We start from the raw sequence: 14,376 nt of genomic DNA, 5'->3' as shown, positions 1-14,376 counted from the left end.
TATCTACTATAACAATTTTATATGATTAAATATATATGTTGAATTTCTACATAATATGCTAAATTTCCAGAGTTTACATGGAAAATACTCCATGTTATTTTGTAAGGAAATCTCTGAAGCCATTTTCTCTCTCTCCTCTCCAGCTTTGGTTTATATTGTAATGACGGCATCATCTGAAAGTGTTCAATTCTATAACTGATATGTTTTGTAAACCAAAAAACTTTCTAGTTATTATGCAAATACACATTGGAGAACAATGAATATCTGCTCACATAAACATTACAACAGACCAACAGGATATAATTTATACATGGAGGATCTTTATTGCTGAAATACATTAACTGTGAATGAAAATACTGAATTATTATTCAGTGCAGATGATCCTTAAATCTAGTTCATATTCTTCAAGAGAAGCGAGAGCATTAGAAGGCTTCACAATGACAGTGTTTTTGACTTTGGTTTGAGCACAATATCAGTGAATCCGTGCACCTGAGTGAGCAGACGGCAGTCCATCGATGCCAGGAGCTTCTGAGAGCCGGAGACGGTGGGAACAAACTTCTCCATCAGTGTAACCGTCGCAAGCTTCTCCACATCACTGACAGACACAAAGACAATATCAACTCTCTGGAAGATTCACTCTTTAAATATCATATTTAATGCAGCACAATTTATGTTTTGAAGCATATCTACAGTGTATGAACACGTCACAGCTGAAATTAAACTGCTGTTAAACACTGAAAGTCTTACCCATACTGGATCTTTCTGACGCTCTGCATTCCCAATCCCTCTATACGGAACAAAACGTTCTTCAACACTTGTGACAGCGGGTTCTGGAACGTGATCTTGACCGTCAACTCTTTACCCACCACAGCGCCCTCTAGAGGCTGAAACAAACAAACACAATCAACAGATGGAGAGATATTTTTGTGATGAACTGAATCCAGATACGTCTTTATTATGTTTCACCAGGTTGAGCATCAACTTTAAACGCAATGGATTCTCACGTGAAATAACTGAACACATCGTGCGAGTTTGAATGTACAAAACAGAGAATGAGATTTTAAATCTAAGATGGAGAAAATAAATTGAGTCAGTTCCTCACTTATAGTCTTTGGACTGGGTGAGGGAAACCGGAGCATTCAGAGGAAACCCACACTGACACGAGGAGATGTTTCTTGTTTCTTGAGCACCAAATCAGCATATTAGCAAGAGTTCTGGAGGATCTTGTGACACTGAAGACTGGAGTATGTAAAGCTGGAAGCTTAAGCTGCTCTTTTCCAATAACGAAAGACAGCTGGAGGATGATGTGTATAATTCAAATATTTATCTGACTCCAATATAATTAATTTGTCCCATTAGAATTGTTGTTGTGGTTGATATAGATAACTTTACACATAAACAAGGAAGAATGTTCCTTCAATTCTGATAGGAGAGCATAAGATTTAAATTGAACGCTCAGATAACATTAGTTTGTCTAAATAATGAGCCTCTGTGACTCAGAGGTTTAGAGTTGAACAGTCAAGGGTCTAAACGTGTGCAGTTTAAGTTCACTACCACAGTGATTAATGAATGAAGCTACATTATCATCACTTTAGCTTCTTAAGGTCCACAATGAATCCGAAATTTTTGTATGCGTTTTTTCGTCACCCTAAAACTTTGGCACGCACAGAAACCTTGTACACTCAGTCCGATGCGTATTTATTCATCCATTGCGAAAAAATTCGCAAAACATTAAAAAAATGGAGTCTTCAAGCAGTGAGTATGATTTTGTTGTCCTCTCTCTTCGTAAAAAGAGAAAAAGAAAGAGGAAATATTGGGTCCATCACGAGGGATGTTTAAAACACAGGTCAAGAAACTTGTATGGAATAAGGTGAATATTTATGGATAAATTGGAGAGTTTTTTTTACAGTGTTTTTTTTTGGGGGGGGGGGGGGGGGTATTATATGATGTCTTTTCTATCCCCTCATCATACTGTATGTCTTTTTTTTTTTATCTGGTTTGTCTGCTTCTTGTTTATTGTTTCTTGTGTGTAACACCAAGGACCGTCCTGAAAATAAGTATTTTACTTTAGCATGTTATTGTCACATGTCTGTCCTGTTTTGTGCTGCACATGGGTGTTTTTTGTTTTGTGCCATGTGCTCTCCTGTCTATTGTCTAGCCCCTCCCATCTTGTTATCTAATTATTGGTTAATTTGTCCCACCTGTCTTTCTCGTTTCCCTCCTTTGTTAATTCCCCTATTTAGCCTCCCTGTGTTTGTAGTCCTGTGCTGGTTCGTTGTCCGAGTTACCTGTCCTCGATGTTCCTGTCTGTTGGATACCGGAGTTCTGAGTTTTTGTACTTCGTCTGTGTTTGTTTATTAAATCTCCTCTGCACTTGAATCCTTGTCTCTCGTTTAGTGTTCCGTGACAGAACGAACCAGCCCTATGTGGATTCAGCGGAGCGAGATTTTTTCTCCAGAGGAGGATAAGGGAAATTCCATTTCCCTATTTGAGTATTTCTCCAGATGCGCTCAAAGGACTTTGGAGGAGGAGAGCACCATGTCAGACGGTGATCAGATCAGAGAAGGTGGTCCGGTGGTCCGGAAACGGAGAAGGAGAAGGAAGACCTCCTCTGTGACTATTCCGGTGGTTCCGGTGGTCCCAGTTCCGGTGGTCCCAGTTCCGGTGGTCCCAGTTCCGGTGGTCCCGAGTCCGGTGGTCCCGAGTCCGGTGGTCCCAGTTCCGGTGGTCCCGAGTCCGGTGGTCCCGAAACACAGGAGGAGGAGAAAGGTTCCCTCCATAATTGTTCCGGTGGTCCCGAATCCGGTGGTCCCAGTGCTGGTGGTCCCAGTGCCGGTGGTCCCAGTGCCGGTGGTCCCAGTGCCGGTGGTCCAGAGTCCGGTAGCTCCAAAACACAGGAGGAGGAGAAAGGCTCCCTCCGTAACTGTTCACGTCACGTCTGCCCAGCCAGAGACTGTTCACGTCACGTCTGCCCAGCCAGAGACTGATCACGTCACGTTTGCCGAGCCTGTGTCACCGGACAAGATGGCCGCCGCAGAGCCTGTGTCCCCTGACAAGACGCCTGCTGAAACGTTGTTGGATTATTTTTCGATGCTATTCAAGATCCTAGAAATTCCCAGGAATGTTCACGCCACGTCTGCTGAGCCTGTGTCTTCCGACAAGATGGCCGCAGCCGAGCCTGTTCACATCATGTCTGCTGAGCCTGTGTCTTCGGACAAGATGGCCGCCACCGAGCCTGTTCACGTCACGTCTGCCGAGCCTGTGTCTTCGGACAAGATGGCCACCGCCGAGTCTGTGTTTCCGGACAGGATGGCCGCCGCCGAGCCTGTGTTTCAGGGCAAGATGGTAGCCGCCGAGCCTGTGTCTCCGGACAAGATGGCCGTCGTCGAGCCTGTGTCTTCGGACAAGATGGCCGCTGCCGAGCCTGTGTCTCCGGACAAGATGACCGCTGGGCCGGTGCCTGTGTCTCCGGACAAGATGGCCGTCGTCGAGTCTGTGTCTTCGGACAAGATGGCCACTGCCGAGCCTGTGTCTCCGGACAAGATGACCGCTGGGCCGGTGCCTGTGTCTGTTCCTGAGCCGGTGCCTGTGTCTGTTCCTGAGCCGGTGCCTGTGTCTGTTCCTGAGCCGGTGCCTGTGTCTGTTCCAGTTCCTGAGCCGGTGGTGTCTGTTCCAGTTCCTGAGCCGGTGGTGTCTGTTCCTGTTCCTGAGCCGGTGGTGTCTGTTCCTGAGCCGGTGATGTCTGTTCCAGTTCCTGAGCCGGTGGTGTCTGTTCCAGTTCCTGAGCCGGTGGTGTCTGTTCCTGTTCCTGAGCCGGTGGTGTCTGTTCCTGTTCCTGAGCCGGTGGTGTCTGTTCCAGTTCCTGAGCCTGAGCCAGTAGTGTCTGTTCCTGAGCCGGAGCCAGTGTCTGTTCCTGAGCCGGAGCCAGTGTCTGTTCCTGAGCCGGAGCCAGTGTCTGTTCCTGAGCCGGAGCCAGTGTCTGTTCCTGAGCCGGAGCCAGTGTCTGTTCCTGAGCCGGAGCCAGTGTCTGTTCCTGAGCCGGAGCCAGTGTCTGTTCCTGAGCCGGAGCCAGTGTCTGTTCCTGAGCCGGAGCCAGTGTCTGTGCCTGAGCCGGAGCCAGTGTCTGTGCCTGAGCCGTTGGAGCCAGTTCCAGTGCCTGAGCCGTTGGAGCCAGTTCCAGTGCCTGAGCCGTTGGAGCCAGTTCCAGTGCCTGAGCCATTGGAGCCAGTTCCAGTGCCTGAGCCGTTGGAGCCAGTTCCAGTGCCTGAGCCGTTGGAGCCAGTTCCAGTGCCTGAGCCGTTGGAGCCAGTTCCAGTGCCTGAGCCGTTGGAGCCAGTTCCAGTGCCTGAGCCGTTGGAGCCAGTTCCAGTTCCTGAGCCCTGGCCGCCCGAGGGAGAGTCTCCGCCCTGGCCGCCCGAGGGAGAGTCTCCGCCCTGGCCGCCCGAGGGAGAGTCTCCGCCCTGGCCGCCCGAGGGAGAGTCTCCGCCCTGGCCGCCCGAGGGAGAGTCTCCGCCCTGGCCGCCCGAGGGAGAGTCTCCGCCCTGGCCGCCCGAGGGAGAGTCTCCGCCCTGGCCGCCCGAGGGAGAGTCTCCGCCCTGACCGCCCGAGGGAAAGTCTCCGCCCTGGCTGCCTGCACGATCTTCTCCGCCCTGGCCGCCAGATGGACTGACATTTTCGCCATGGCCTCCCGAACTCTGTTATCTAGCCCCTCCCATCTTGTTATCTAATTATTGGTTAATTTGTCCCACCTGTCTTTCTCGTTTCCCTCCTTTGTTAATTCCCCTATTTAGCCTCCCTGTGTTTGTAGTCCTGTGCTGGTTCGTTGTCCGAGTTACCTGTCCTCGATGTTCCTGTCTGTTGGATACCTGAGTTCTGAGTTTTTGTACTTCGTCTGTGTTTGTTTATTAAATCTCCTCTGCACTTGAATCCTTGTCTCTCGTTTAGTGTTCCGTGACAGTTATCCTCTGGATTACTGTTTTATATTGTCTTGATCCAGAAATAAATCAATCAATCAATCCAATCCTGAGATTGCGTAGAGAGGAAGGAGAGTTCGCTACGGGATTATCCCGAGCGATTCAAAGTTTACTTCAGGATGTCAGTGGCTCAGTTTGATGCTTTGCTAGCGATACTGGAGACGCATATTTAAAAACAAGACCACCAATTTATGTGAACAAATTGATCCTGAACAGTTCTGGATCTTGGCGTTCGCTTGTACGGTGGCTCTGGATTGTCAAAAGACCTCTCAACATGCTTGCTACAGATGCGAAAAGCTCAGAAAATTTAACCCGATCCAGATATTTTTTATTATGGACGAACGTTGCGGAGGCAGTGTGTAAACGTGATAGACACAACGTGAGGTCGTATTTAATTTTTAACATGGGGAATTTTCAGACTAGAATTTCGAACTCAGTGTACAAAGACCTTTACACTTAAGTATTAAGATTTCTTTGAGGAAAGTCATCAATCGGTCTGTTTCCCAACAGCAATATACAGGGATTGTGGTCGATATGCACCGTAAACTCTAAAGCAGAAAGTAAAAGTTTTTTACGAGAATGCTAGAACGCACACTATTGCAAAGTATACTTCACTTGACTCGTACGCATACACAGGCGTTTGACACATGTGCAGTTTTTAACAATCTCTCGCCACAAGTTACAACCCATGTAAATAGCTTTGTGTTCTTTCATGCTAGAGTTGTACAAATAAGGGTACTTTTAAACATCTTTGCACAATCTCTCGTCTATTTAGGCCTCCATTGTCGCTGTAGCTTGCATGCATTCCGGTCTGTTCTGTTTATGCAGTTTTTCTTTGATTATCTTTGATGAAAACTTCCTGACGTAGTAAACCTTTCCATGAAGCGTCTCACTCCTTCCACGTTCTGTAGCTCAGGCGTGTTGAGAATATCTTTAATCTGGTCCTCGTCCGCTTCAATCACTAGGAACTTCACTCTCGACAGCGAACACACACTTGTCATTGAGGGCCAGCCCTGCTTTTTCAAAAAATTTCAGCAGTCTGTCATTGTTTTCTTCATTTTCTTTTCCAAACACTAGGATATCGCCTGCATGGCAAAGAGTTCCAGTCGATCCTGTAATGATCTGTGAGATTCTGAGCTGGAAATGCTCCGTGGACGAAGATTTCCCAAATGAAAGATGCCGGAAACATTACCTCCCAAAGGGTGTGATGAACTTTGTAAGTGGCTCGGTTTCACCATTTCTTCCATTCTTTGCAGTCCTAGATTCACTTTTTCCATGAGAGGCAGCGGTGCTCGTCATGGCTGACTGCTCCTTCCATCAGTTTGATCTCTTAGCTGCCCTCCAATTTCCCAAGTCCTGAGAAAACCTTGGAGAACATCGCCTTGTACTGCTCTCCAGGTTCGTGTAAGTTGGCTACTTGTACTAATACCCATCACTTATAAAGGAGAACTGTTAGGGTCCAAGATTGTCTTTTTGGAATCTTTCAGTTTCCCCTGTTTTTCAGTATAACTCCTGCGCCTGTATCTTGTTTAAAGGCTTTTGTTTATCAGGTTTTTCTGTTGCAACATTTTCTCTTGGTTTTGGGTCTGTATCGCTCCCAAGAAAGCTGACTCATATGAGCTGTCGACTATTGCTTCTGGTCTTTGAGCTGACCGGCACACTGCAGCAAAATGTCCTTTCTTTCAGCATTTCTCTGTCTTTCTCTGTCTGGACACGTTTTCCACGAGTCCTGAGGACTTTTCCCGCATCTCTTACAGGAATCAATTTGTTTTATTTTCTGAGCTGTATTATAAGTGCTGTGTGCTCTCTGATCTGTCCTCTCTACTCTCTGCGACATCACTTTTGCTTTAGACATTCTCTGTCATGACTCCATCGACGTTCACTTCTCTCACTTCAGAATTCTTGTTATATTATTGACGTTTTATATTCTTGTTTTGCCTTACCTGAGTTAGCCCAATATCAAATTTGGATCTAGTTGCAGTTTCTCCGAGAGCTTTGCATCTCTTATGCCCATACGATACAGTCTCCGATCATTTCCTCATGTAGATCGCAATATATCTGCAATATTCCATGATCTTATACACATTCGTGATGAAACTCTCTGCTGATTCACCAGGCTGCTGGAGTCTGCTATTAAATTTGACTCTCTCGTAAATGACGTTATGTCTGCCAATAAAGTGCTCACTTGAAGCCTTCTTGACCTCTTCATAACTCCTTTTCTCTTCCTCACTTTAGGGGTAACGTATTCAGAATATCATCTCTTTTCTCCCCCATTATATACAAGAGCGAGTGTACCTGATAGACTGAGTCTTTGTCTGCTAGACCCGATGCTACTCTGAATCACTCGAAGCGGCTCATAAACTGTGGCCATGAGCTCGGCTCGGCGAAATTAAAGCTACCTGGAGGTGTCAGCAAAAATATCCAATCCATCTTTTTACCGTTTATTTACTCTTTTTATCCCGGTGCACTGCTCCACTGTTTCCCTTTTTTTTTTTTTTTTTTTGCACAGGCTAGATCTCTATCGATCTCTATTCTCTACCTATACACATGTCCCTCTCGAAAATTTCGACAATTGATTACTTTGACTTTAATATAAAAGGTGGTTACTAGTTTAACTTTTATGATTAGGATCACTGTATTATTTTAACTCCAAACATAACAAGTATATTATTTTGTTACCTTTAAAGGTGTTTGTATGAGAAAAACATGAGCATGATGACCATGAACTTACTTGAATGTCAGCTTGAATGCACAAGTTACTCCACAAGTTAGACCAGTTTACAAGAATGAATAGGAGTTTATCTGCTGAAGTGCTGTCATAATGTGTGCATAACCTATACAGTTAGTTGTTAAAGAACTGAATAAGAGTCTGTGAGCCGTGGATGTCAAAAGCAGCAGACGGATACAATTAAATATTTGTGATTTACATGCAAAATAAATATTTTGTCAGATACAGCTAATTTTGAAGGTCCGTCAGTGGAGAAATACTTAAAATATATATTTACCTTAGCATTATCCTAATTATTCTCTTCAGAAATTCCATATATTGTCATTGTTTTGTCAGTCATGGCGTCCTCCAGTGGCCCATCACTAAATGAGGAGCTCCAGTGCTCCATCTGTCTGGAAGTGTTCACTGATCCAGTCACCACTCCATGTGGACACAACTTCTGCAGAACCTGCCTGAGAAAGTGCTGGACGAACACACAGACCTGCTTCTGTCCACTCTGTAAAGAAACATTCAGCAAAAATCCTGATCTCAAGATTAATACAACACTCGGAAAGCTTGTGCAACACTTTAAGAAACTTAATCAAGAATCTGTGGTGTTCTGTGACGTCTGTGATGAAGGAAAGCAGAAAGCAGTGAAGACCTGCCTGATGTGTGAAAGCTCTTACTGTGAGACTCATCTGGAGCCTCATCGCAGAGTCCCACGTCTAAAGAAACACACACTGATCAACGCTGTGGAAAATCTGGAGGATTATATATGTCAGAAACACGAGAGACCTCTGGAGCTGTTCTGCAGAGATGACCAGACGTGTGTTTGTCTGTCCTGCACTGAAGGAGAACACAGATCTCACAACACTGTTCCTATAGAGGAGGAGAGTCGAGAGAAGAAGGTAAAGCGATACAGACAAAGCACTTTAAACACACTGTGAAATGCAGATGTCTTTCCTGTGTCATGTTTCCATGTTGAAGAACCTGTACCTTTTATTTTAAACAGCCAAATCCAGTCTTTCATTACATTTGATAAAAAATTATTTTGTTACCCTCAAAGCTGTCAGACATGGGCTAAAAGGTTAAAACTATCATTTTAAATTAATTTGGTCTTTAAATGGTTTAAAAATCAATATTCAAATATGAGTTTATCAGAAGATGGAAAGCTATATTCAGTGATAAATGTGTCTGTGTTTCTCTGTATGTAGAATCAGCTGGTTCAGACACAGACAGACGTTCAACAGATGATCCAGGACAGAATGAAGAAGATTCAAGAGATCAAACACTCAGTAGAGCTGAGAAAGGTTTGTGCTTCGATGAACCTGAGTTCATATCCTGACTCATGGTTGTTTCCGATCCCCCTTTCACTTTCTGTTCATTCTCTAACTATCAAAGGAGCTGAATTACATTGTGAGTTCTGCCATCATCTAGTAACCCTCATGTACAATATTACAGGACAAACACTCTGTTCTTTAAGGTCCACCCAATTGACCCAACAACGGTGTCCAGTGGTGTGGCTGAAGGTTTCCTGTGTGTTGGTCGCTTGAGTGAGTTAATTTCAATTACACTTTTATCTGACTCAATTTTATCTTGACCTCGAATTTAGGTTGGAATGCCAATGGATTGTTGGTCATTTATAATTTATCTAGATATTTGATCATTCTATTTAACACTTTACTTTAGATTGTACTTGTTCATTCAGATTTCAATGTTGTTCAGAGTCTCACACCGGATGTTAACGTGAATCTCACGGTCATAAACTCGCCAGTCTGATCATTAGTCAGAGTAAAGGTTATGACATAATATTTAATAAGCCGCACATGCTTGCCATTATTTAAATAGTAAATCTGTTTAGTCCCTTACTGTTACGAACTGCTCCGACGTTGGAGATCCAAACGCAGCTTTAATAATAGGGACAATTCAAACACATAATCCAAAGTACAGACAAGGTCAAACACAGGCAGGCCGTCCACACAAACAAACACAACAAGGAAGAGAACAGAAGCGGCCAAATGAGTAATCCAGAAACAGGCAAGAAATCCAAAATACCAAGAGACATGAAACTAGGGAGAATGCTCAGAATTGAAGTGTACAACTACTAACAAAACCTCTCAGTGAATGACAGAGTTAACAAGGCTAATGAACCACAGGTGGATGTTATCATGGCTGATTAGTCTGCGCAAAGGATTATAGGGAATGAAGTCTGTTATGGTGTGGTAATAGTCCGGGTTGGAGTGCCCTCTGATGGTAATCCCGGGCACTCTCACTGGTGATTGTGACACTTACAGTCGTCTATATAACAACTTAAAGATCAAACAATACATTACATTTACATTTACATTTATTCATTTAGCAGACGCTTTTATCCAAAGCGACTTACAAATGAGAACAATAGAAGCAGTTAAACTAACAGTAGGACAACAAAATGCAAGTGCTATGACCCTTCTCAGTTTAATTCAACGCAAATTATTATTATTTTTATTTTTTTTATTTTTTTGTGTTATAGAACAGAATAGAGTAGTAGAGAGAAAGTGTTAGTATTACTGGATCAAGTGCTGTCGAAAAAGAAGTGTCTTCAGCCGTTTCTTAAAAGTGGCTATGGACTCAGCCGCTCTGGTTGAGTTCGGCAGATCATTCCACCAGCAGGGAACAGTCATGGTAAAGGTCAGAGAAAGAGATTTTGTGCCTCTTTGAGATGGCACCACAAGACGCCGTTCACTTGCAGAGCGCAAGTTCCTGGAAGGCACATAAGTCTGAAGTAAAGAGTTAAAGTAAAAGGGAGCAGAACCAGTGGTTGTTCTGTAGGCAAACGTCAGTGACTTGAATTTGATGCAAGCGGCAACTGGCAACCAGTGCAATTTTGTGAGGAGAGGAGTGACGTGTGCCCTTTTCGGCTCGTTAAAGACCACTCTAGCTGCGGCGTTCTGGATCAGTTGCAGAGGTTTGACTGTGCAAGCTGGAAGACCAGCCAGGAGAGCGTTGCAATAGTCAAGTCTGGATAAAACAAGCGCTTGGACAAGGAGTTGAGTAGCATGTTCTGATAGGAAGGGTCTGATCCTCCTAATGTTGTACAAGGCAAATCTACATGACCGGGCAGTTCTTGCAATGTGGTCTGTGAAGTTCAATTGATCATCAATTACCACACCAAGGTTCCTGGCTGATCTAGATGGAGTTATGGATGACGAGTCTAGCTGAATGGTAAAGTTGTGGTGAAGTGTTGGGTTGGCCGGGAACACGAGTAGCTCTGTCTTCGCAAGGTTTAGTTGAAGGTGGTGGTCCTTCATCCAGCCAGAAATGTCTGTCAGGCAGGCTGAGATACGATCAGCTACCGTCGGATCGTCGGGCTGGAATGAGAGGTAGAGTTGTGTGTCATCAGCGTAGCAGTGATAGGAAAAACCATGTTTCTGAATCACAGATCCTAGTGATGTCATGTAGATGGAGAAGAGAAGTGGTCCAAGCACTGAGCCCTGAGGCACTCCAGTAGCTAGATGTTGTGTCTTAGACACCTCACCCCTCCACGAAACCCTAAAGGACCTACCTGAGAGGTAAGACTTGAACCATTGGAGTGTGGTTCCCGAGATACCCTTCGTCTTTAGGATTGACAGGAGGATCTGGTGGTTAACTGTGTCAAAGGCAGCAGACAGATCCAGCAGGATGAGAACTGAGGATTTGGAGGCTGCTCTTGCCAGTCTCAGAGCTTCAATTACTGAGAGCAGGGCAGTCTCAGTTGAGTGTCCGCTTTTGAAACCAGATTGATTGTTGTCCAAGAGGTTGTTCTGTGTAAGGAAGGAAGAGATCTGGTTGAAAACAACTCGCTCAAGTGTTTTCGCGACGAATGGAAGGAGAGATACTGGTCTGTAATTCTCCAGATGTGCTGGATTTAGAGTGGGTTTCTTAAGCAGTGAGGTTACACGAGTGGAGAGGGCAGCCGGTGTGGCAGTGTCCTCTGGTCTGATCCAGGTCTCAGTCAGGGCTAGTAGACTGAGACCCAAATGACTAGAAATAGATGTAATGAAATCAGCTTTGTTTACAGCGGACTGGCAATTCCAGAGACCAATAGGAAAAGAGAATATAGTACTAGAAGACACCGGAAAAGTACGCAGGTTGTTAGGATTGGACTGCCTCTGACGTGTGACATTTGATTTACGTGTGTTAGTAATAGTAGGGATTTGAAAGCACATAGTGTAAGGTCACAAACAGACAGATCAGATGAAAAAGTTGTGTAGACGAGAAAGTAAAGGAATAAACAGGAAAAATTAATACTCAAGTGCCTTGTCGGTGTCGAGGGCTTCACACGAGGGCTGCCGCGACCGCTGCCGCGGTGCACTAACCAATTTTATACACACCTAATACCTCTTTATTGAATACAGCAGGTCCCGCCCTCCTGTTTAGTCAAGCGAAACTAACAAGTCACGACGCACAAACAACCACAGTAAAAACACGGTAAACAAAACACACTTCCTAGCAACACAGAGCCACGCTAAAATCTACTGGGAAAAGTAAACACTCACAGACTGCTGATCTCTCCTGTTGTTCGACTGCTTCTTCTGTAGCAATAATCAGAGATTATGGCTAGTGCTATGAAGTAATGCTGCCCCATGCTTGCTATTATTTAAATTGTATTTTTGTCTAGCCCTGTTACAGTTCGGCTCATAAATAACAGGTAACAGACAGAAACCAAAAAAATGAAACCAAAAGAAAATAACATGCTAAGACCGTGACACCTTGAATTTTGGTTGGAATGCCAATGGATTATTGGTAATTTATATTTATCAAGATATTTTATTATTCTGTTTAACTCTTTACGTTAGATTGTACTTGTTCATTTGGATTCCAATGTTGCTCAGAGTTTCACACCGGATGTTAACGTGAATCTCACGGTCACAAACTCGCCAGTCTGATCATTAGTCAGAGCAGAGGTTATGACTAATACTATTTAATTATTCCGTTTGGTCCCTTACAGTCGCATATATAACAACTTAGTTAAAGCTCAATCAATAACCAGAGTTTATGGCTAATACTATGAAGTAATGTTGCTTGCTATTATTTAAAGTGCATTTTTGTCTAGCCCCCTATAGTGAATGCAATTATATAACCACTTAACTAAAATCAAGCAGTTATTCAGACATCTAGAATCTCACCTGATGTGCTACATGCTCAATCTAACCTGAGATCTAGTATGTACTCAACCCTGGACACAGATTAGCAGAAACATGGATACAACATAATCTAGTAGATTCAATAATCTCAGGTAAATCAGGTAAATCTATAATGCCAATTACATAATTATGTTGAAGATAATCAATACAAAACAATACAAAATGCTCAGAAATAAAGAGTAAAATATGCATACAGGTACCTGATGTAACGGTCACCAGCTGGAGTGCCCTTGAGAGCCACCAGAGGGCACTCCACATAAGACTATTATCACTCACATACTACATTTCCCATAACTCACTGCCCGGACTCATCATCACTTATCACTGATCACATTCACCTGTACCTCATTCACTGATTGCATTCACCTGTGTCTCATCCTGTTAGTCTTAGTCTATTTATACCATGTTCATTCATTCACTCACCGCGAAGTCTTGTTAAGTGTTACACTGCATTTCTGAGCGTTTCCCTGGTTTTCTTGTTTCTTGGTTTTTGATATCTTGCCCTGTTCCCTGGATTACTCTCTTGCCTCTGGTCCCTGCCTGCCTGCCTGCCTGTTTGTTTTGTTTCTTTCTTTGTTTTGACTGCCTGCCTGTGTATGACCCTAGCCTGTACGTTGGATTACGCCTCTGGATTTCCCCAGCCAATAAAGCTGCATTTGGATCTCAACCCTCGTCTCGGAGCAGTTCGTAACAGAAGACTTCGCCTCATCCAGATCCAGCAGCTATGACCTCCAGGAATCCAGCAGTACGGATCTCGCCTGATCTTCCCAGCATGAGCCGGAAGTTCGCTGGACAGATCGCGGCCTTGGCCCTGGATAGCCTCGATCTGTTCCAGTACACCTGGGGGTTTGTTCCTCTCGCTGCCTCTTGCTCTCTGGGTGACGAGGCAATTAAGTTGTATTACCGGCTGGGGGCTAAGGAGGTCGACCCGAGGGAGCTCCCCGATCTCTCCGGTCTGGATTGGAGAGAGGCACTCTCCAGATGTCTGGAGAGCTTCCTTCCGTGGCACGCCATGTCACCGTCTGCACTTCACGCCAGTCCAGCCGAGCCCGCACTTCACGCCAGATCTGCCGAAGCCAAGGCAGTATGCGTCATGCCCGCCGCCCCTGAGACTGAGAGCGTCATGCCCGCCGCACCTGAGACAGCAAGCGACATGCCCGCCAAGCTAGAGCCTTCACCGCTGGTCCCGTCCAGCACAGAGCCCTCTTCACCGCTGGTCCCGTCCAGCACAGAGCCCTCTTCACCGCTGGTCCCGTCCAACACAGAGCCCTCTTCATCGCTGGTCCCGTCCAGCACAGAGCCTTCACTGCTGGTCCCATCCAGCACAGAGCCCTCTTCATCGCTGGTTCCGTCCAGCTCAGAGCCCTCTTCGCCGCTGGTCCTGCCCAGCACAGAGCCCTCTTCGCCGCTGGTTCCGTCCAGTTCAGAGCCCTCTTCATCGCTGGTCCTGTCCAGCTCAAAGCCCTCTTCATCGCTGGTCCTAACCAGCTCAGAGTCCTCTTTGCCGCTGGTCCTACCCAGCTCAAAGCCC

At 45.1% G+C, this 14,376-nt stretch overlaps 1 long non-coding RNA gene across 1 annotated transcript; it reads right to left on the bottom strand.

Annotated features, from left to right (window-relative positions):
* Positions 1-396: 396 nt before the first annotated feature.
* Positions 397-8,054, bottom strand: LOC307146009. Its single transcript, XR_013819034.1, has 3 exons — positions 7,979-8,054; positions 748-884; positions 397-595 (listed from the first exon to the last, which is right to left on the bottom strand). It is a non-coding gene; the product is annotated as an uncharacterized lncRNA (long non-coding RNA).
* Between the last annotated feature and the right edge of the window lie 6,322 nt (positions 8,055-14,376).

The sequence above is a fragment of the Squalius cephalus genome (assembly GCF_949319135.1).
Source record: "Squalius cephalus genome assembly, chromosome: 18".
Lineage (NCBI taxonomy): Eukaryota > Metazoa > Chordata > Actinopteri > Cypriniformes > Leuciscidae > Squalius > Squalius cephalus.
This window is presented reverse-complemented; position numbering and strand designations above follow the sequence as displayed.